This window comes from Phasianus colchicus, chromosome 1, assembly GCF_987193195.1.
Source record: "Phasianus colchicus chromosome 1, bPhaCol1.hap1.1, whole genome shotgun sequence".
Classification (NCBI taxonomy): domain Eukaryota; kingdom Metazoa; phylum Chordata; class Aves; order Galliformes; family Phasianidae; genus Phasianus; species Phasianus colchicus.
In genome coordinates, this window is record NC_143436.1 from 148,925,639 (window position 1) to 148,932,827 (window position 7,189).

Consider the following 7,189-nt stretch of genomic DNA (forward strand, 5'->3'; position numbering starts at 1 on the left):
GACAGAATCGAGTGCACCCTCAGCAAGTTTGATGACGACACCAAACTGAGTGGAGCTGTTGACATGGTGGAAGGAAGGGATGCCATTCAGAGGGACCTCGAGAAGCTAGAAAGGTGGGCCTGGGTGAACCTGATCAGGTTCAACACAGCAAAGTGCAGTGTTTTGCACATGGGCCGGAGGAATCCCAGGCATCCATACAGACTGGAATGAGCAGTCCTTGAGAGCAGCCCTGCGGAGAAGGACCTGGGGGTCTTGATGGATGAAAAGCATAATATGAGTCAGCATTGTGCCCTTTCGGCTCGGAAGGCAAATGGTATCCTGGGCTCCGTCAAAAGAGGGGTGGCCAGCAGGGACAGGGAGGTGATTGTTCCTCTCTATTCTGACCTCGTGAGGCCCCATCTGGAATACTGCATCCAAGCATGGAGCCCCCAGTACAAAAAGACAGGGAGCTGTTGGAGAGCGTCCAGAGGAGGGCCACGAAGATGATCATGGGACTGGAGCACCTCCCCTATGAGGACAGGCTGAGGGAGCTGGGCTTGTTCAGCCAGAAGGAAAGAAGGCTGCGGGATGACCTCATTGTAGCCTTTCAGTACCTAAAGGGAGCCTACAAACAGGAGGGGAATCAACTCTTTGAAAGGGTAGATAACTGCAGGATGAGGGGAAATCATTTTAAGTTGAGGGAGGGGAGATTTAGGTTGGACATCAGGGGGAAATTATTTACAGAGAGAGTGGTGAGATACTGGAACAGGCTGCCCAGAGAGGTTGTGGATGCCCCATCCCAGGTGGTGTTCAAGGCCAGATTGGATGGGGCCCTGGGCAGCCTGGTCTAGTATTAAATGAGGAGGCTGGTGGCCCTGCATGTGGTGTGGGGTTGGAGATTCATGATCCTTGTGGTCCCTTCCAACCCTAGCCATTCGGTGATTCTGTGATCTCATACCCTTACATTGAGGCATGTCTCTCCATAGGGAAAATGGAAAGTCAAACAGAGAAGGAATCACCTATCTAAAGGGAACTCACTGAAAAATAACCTGAATAAAGATTTCATCTTGTTATTGCTAAGTAAATGAGGACTGAAAACCAATCCTACTGCTACTTAGTTTTCAGTTCTGTAGGTAAGACAGAACAGCAGAATTCTACTGTTCAAATGCAATGTCCATAGCAAGGCACTCCAGAAAAGCTTTACAAGACTGAGAGATTGGCTGATACAACTCAACACAGGTAAAAGAAAGTAGCATTGAAACAAATCACCTAAACCATGCATGCCTATGTGATGCTCAGGACTCACAGATGGAATTTGAAAAGATTTTGAAGTTAATTTTGAAAAATCCCAAGAAAGCAGAATTCTGATGATATTTCAGGTACTGTTAGAAAGGGTCTAGCAAACAAGGTGCAAATATTGGAAGAATGTAACAGGAATGGAGCAAAGATGGTGAGTAGGATCACATTCTCCCCAAATAACATCTGCTATTGCTATTTTTTAAGAGATATATATATACACACACACACACACACTCACTCGGTAGACCATTGGTCTAAATTGAAAGGGTATTTCTGATGTTCTTGATCATTTGACACTAAAGAAATATACGCTTGCAGGGAAATAATAGAACAGAAAGTCCTATACATAGAATTAATTAATGCCATATAAACTGGTTATTTAAAAAGAAAGTAGAAGAATGTTAAAAAAAAAAAAAAAAACTTGAAAACCTTTGAAAAGAAGAACAGCTCTGATTTATGGCTGGAATAAAGAAGATGCTGAATTTCCATACACTTTAATATATAAAAGTTGTTGGGATCGTTTCTAAGCAACATTACATCCTGATGTGAGATCATAAACAGGTTTGCAATATTGCATTGGTCCAAATGCATACAAACCTACAACAAATTTTATTGTATATAACCACTTCACTGAGCTTGAGGCATTTAAATGAAAAGCATGAGGGGACACAAATATAAGACAAATATTTACACAGAACTGACTCAGATTTGAATTTGAAACTGCATCTGAGCATTTGGATTGAAAATGAAAGCTGAGCAGAAGGGACAAAAACAGATTAGACCAGAGGAAGTTATATTTGATCAAAATTATACTTAAGACGTTTAAATCTTGAAAAATTTAAAGAATAGATCAGATCTCAGAAATTCTATTCCTGTAACAGACCCCCACCACAATGTCCACCTTGTTGGCCTTTGCCCTCTTCCTTACCGATAGAGATTTGACTTTATCATTCCCAGCCCAAAGCTCAACAATATCAACACTTTCTCTAATACAGAGAGTCATGCCACCACCTCTCCTTCTTTGCCTATCCCTTCTGAAGAATTAATAGTAATCTACTGCAGCACTCCAGTCATGGGAGTGATCCCATCACACTGCTATAACAGCAACTAAGTCATAGCTTGCCTACTGCATAATGGCTTCCAGCTCCTCCTATTTGTTGCCCACTCTGCATGCTTTGGTATATATATGCTTCAGCTGAGCCCTTTGACTCACCCACTGTCCCATTATCATTCCCTCTAGGCTCATCTCTAGCAGGCCTAGCTTTAGTCCCTTCATAGCTATTTTAAAGCCCTCTCAATGAGCCTTGCTAGCTCATAGGCTAGGAACTATTTCCCCATTTCTGACAGATAAAGCCTATCAACAGACATTAGTCCAGACATCAAGTAAACCACCTCATGCTCATAAATAAATAAATAAATAGATAGATAAATAAATAAATATAATTTTTTATTTGCAATTGCACCAGCCTCTCATCCACATATTTATGACAAGTATTAAACAACATTTAGGCCACATAACATTTAAGTACCACTTAGCTAGTAGCTCATGCAGAACTTAGCACTAAAGTCATATTTATAGTAAGAGTACTTGTATGCAGATGTACCAGTGACTGAGTACCAGGTGAGATGGAGTGACTAACACAGGGTGCACATGTGCAAACAATGCACCTACTCATTCTCATGTAGGGGTTACCAGCAGAGGGAGCAGGATCTCCACTCAGAGATTGCACCTTCTGGGGACTTCGCTGATTTATGAAAGGGTAAGCTGCTTGCACCTGTATCATCTTCCAAATTATATCTTGTCAAATACCTTTATGAGTGTACTCATATCCTGGTAGAAGGCAATACCATTGCCTTCCCTTGCTCCACAATACTTAACCTGAAAAAAACAAATTGTCTACCGTGACACTTTTCTGTATTTAAAATTAATACCTGTAATGTAATAGGGAGTACAGCAATAACAGCAGAGCAGCAAGATCCCAGGTTGCAGCAAGTGAAGATTTGCTCAAATGAACAGCTGTAGGTACAGAAATAAAGGAAAGAAGCTACTTATCCTTGGAAGGCCTTAGGTATACAAGGATCTCCTGCAAGATACCCTTCCCTCTACTGCCAACACTTAAATGAGGTCTGGGAGGGGATCCTGGCTCACTCCTTCTGTCACTTAGGTGTATTGTATGCACTTGAGCTCCTCTGGGTTGGCCCTCCCTTCCCACCAGGTGCTCAATCACTGTTTCAGGCCATGACTTAGAATTTCTGCTACAACCAAAGCATTTTCTCTTGATATGTAGAAAAGGCAATGTGGCCAGACAAAACAAAACAAAACAAAACAAAACAAAACAAACAAACAACAACAAAAAAAAATAGTACTTAAATTCAAGGTTTTATTTTAAATGGGCAGAATACTGCTTGAGCAAAACATTTAACTATATCTTTAGTTTTTTGGAATATTTCCATTGCAGTCAATGAGATAATTCAAATGCTTCTAAGATGAAAAGAACATGTTGAAAATTTTGCACCACTGAACAGTCAGAGCACTGAATAGCATAAACACTTTGAACCTGTTTCTCAATAACTGCAGAGATTTACAAGGCATTTAAGAAACAGAGCACTAAAAATTGTTTAAATGCAAAGTGGGGAAGAAGTGCAACCATTTAATCATTATTTTCTTTTTAAGAAAGCAAAAAGAAATCACTTACAGTCTGTGTAAAGACTGTGTAAAGAACCACAAAAGACTGTGGTTACACAGTGTTTTGTGCTAATATTCCATTTATTTCTATCATATAAGGTAAATGTTCCATTAAAATTGAGCTAATAGTTTCTGTAAATTTCATAATATAATAAGATCAAGAAAAACAGTTTAGCTATTATTAAATAAAAAGTCATTTTACAGTTTTTCTCAGAGATTCAAAGATATTCAAGAAGCTAGTAAGTTAAGAAAACAAAATAAAAAGGATTTTAAAGTGATGTTATTTAAGCATTGAAATAAATTATGCACAGCAATGGCACTAGTGAATATAATCCATTCTTAATTTCTAACTTTCATATTTTTTAATTAAATATATGAACTGGCTTCTACTGAGATTTTGAAAACTATATTTAGAGTCATGCCATGTTTTGAATTATTCCAGATTGAAAGAATTGATTCATGTCCAGTTTATCTAATTTACTTCACTGCCAGACGGATATAAAGAGACAGGAACGTTCTGTATCACCAGCTGTGCTCATGGGTATGGGTAAATGACTGAAGTGTTTTATGCATGGCACCTGTAGCAGCTTTCAGTAATAAGAACACTGTAAATCAGCTTAACAAGTAAATTTAACATTCAGCTTGTGATAATTATTGTTCTTAAGACTACAGAAAAAGAAAAATGTTTCTTGATTTGCATTAACAGTAACGAGATAATAGATTCTGCATACACTCTGAACAGAGAGTCTCTTTTAGTGTAATATACAAATACAGAATACAAGCAAAGCCATTAATTATATATATGGGTTATATATTTATATACAGGATATATATCTAACAAGGGATATGCAAGTTTTTAAAAATCCAAAAGTTAATGATTCTGACTTAAATTCAGCATTTCAGTATGCAATTTGAGAGAAAACTTAATCTGGAATCACAAAGTTTCTCGAAAAATTGTCCTTGCCAAAATGTAACTCTCATTGAGCAGAGCAATGCTCTAAAACTAAAACAAACAAACAAACAAAAAATCATCCAAAAAGGAGAATGTGCATTTAAACTGTTTCTGTTTTTCTATTTTCATCACATACCGCTTCACAATAATTTATAAGGTGAACACAGGAAAAAGAACTGTAGCTCAAAGAAAAGGAACATTTTTTTCTTCAGCATTTTCTCTATCACCATCCATGCAAGTACTCTTTAAAAAGTTCCATTTTATTCTTAACCCTGATATCTAATCTGCAACCTACAAAACAGTGGCTCAGGAAGCAGGTAGTTCATTCAGAATGATTTATTTTTTAAACTGAATTTTAATCATAAATTTGTGCTATTACTCTTGGCCTAATGCATTAAATAAGTACATTAGATTTGCACCCGTAGATCTGCAATGGTTGCCTTTGTTGTACAATTAGAAATGAAATGATGAAGTAAAAATCTAAGCACTACTACTGTAGAAATAGTATTAGTAATTGTTAAAATAAGTCTTTAGCTTATTCTCAGTTTTGAGGGATATGAGAATTTACTTTGTTCTTTTTCTGAACAGGGTACTTATGTGAAAGTAATAACGAAAACTAAAGCATATATTTAAAACTTAAGTTGGCAAAGAAGAAAGTTAGAAAGAATATGTAGAATTTCAATAGCCTAAAACTTCATTGTTATTGATGGAACTGTAGAGTCCACAAGCCTGGGAAACCTATCAGCCAGACATATGGTTTGGACACTTTAACCATTCAAAACATTATAGAGATTGCATGATTTTTTCCTAAAGCCATTTATAACTGAGCATCTATCTGCATCAATGTAAACTGAAAATAATCATGACATTAGTGGTGTAACCAAAAGAGTATGCTGTGCCACAGAAGTCCTCTGCTGCAACATTCAAGAAAAGACAAAGTTGATTTATTGAAAGTCCATGCTGGCATCTGCTGCCTCTAAAGCCAAAATCCCTCTCTCACATAGTGAAAGAAAAAAATGACAAAGTATTTTTAAGCCTAGTGCCATCAGTAGAATTAAGAAAGTATTTGATTCTTTATAAAGTGCTATATAAAACTTTAAATGAGCTGAGAGAAGGCACAAAATGTCTTAAGGTAGATTTATTTGCATTAAAGTTGAATCACAAAATCAACACAAATCTTATCTTGGTCAGTTGTGATTTGCTTTAGAAGACCACAAATTTTATTTTTATCTTTTTAATGTGAGAAAAAGTGGGAGGGCAGCAAATAAGGAGAAAAAAAAAAGTAGAGAAGTTTTCTATTGACTACCTACAAACTGAGGCCAGAGATGAATACTAAAGGTATAAAAACAGCAGCATATCTGTAGAGTCTGTTATTTCTGCTTCTCTGAAAGGTAAATGAGTGGTTAGGAAGTAGAAGTGAAAAATCAACAGATGAAATGTAATCAAAGGAGAACCACCTTGGGAAAACCATACCAGTGGTTCCTATTACTGTGGTAGCTCTGAGGTTTGGAAGTCTCAGAAGATCTTTCCCAAATCGTGAACAATTTCCACTGAGGTGATATCAGCAGTAGTGGGATGGCTTGAGTTCAACATAAAGAATGGAGAGATGCAGAGACATCCTCTTGAAAATTCAGTAACTAAGCATATAGGAGGAGCACATGGGAGGCCTGAGACATATTGTCAGATTCCCTGTTTGGCCATTTACTTAAGAAGAGCCCTGAATTTTTCCAAGTACCAGGGCAATGAATCCTGTGAAATGTTAAATACATAAGCATGCTCTGAGGTATAGCCTCCTATTGGAACAAATACTAACAAGAATAAGCAATGTTAGGAACCACTGACAAATGTATAATTATTGAACAGTAGTTACTTAAGGATGTTGCACAAATATTCCAACTAGCAGTTTCAGATTCTCAATTATAAGCAAAGATTAAAGCACATGTTGTATATACTCACTATTAGGAAATGACATGATGTGCTATCGTAGCAGTTGAAGTTTGTAACTCATTTTTAATCCCTTAAATAATTTTGACCTGTATTAATCAAACAAGTAATCTGAAGTGTGCACAAACGTTTTAATGATATTATCTTCTCAGCACATTCCTTATTCATTTAGGCTGTACTGAGACTATGTCACTTGGGAACACTTCTGATTTCCCAGACTTCAGTGTTAATTTCGGCCATACTCACTCCATCTTGGGGAATGAAAAGGGGTCATACCTGATGTTGAGATCATGCTACAAGTAAAGGAAAACACTTTCTTGGTAAAGAAA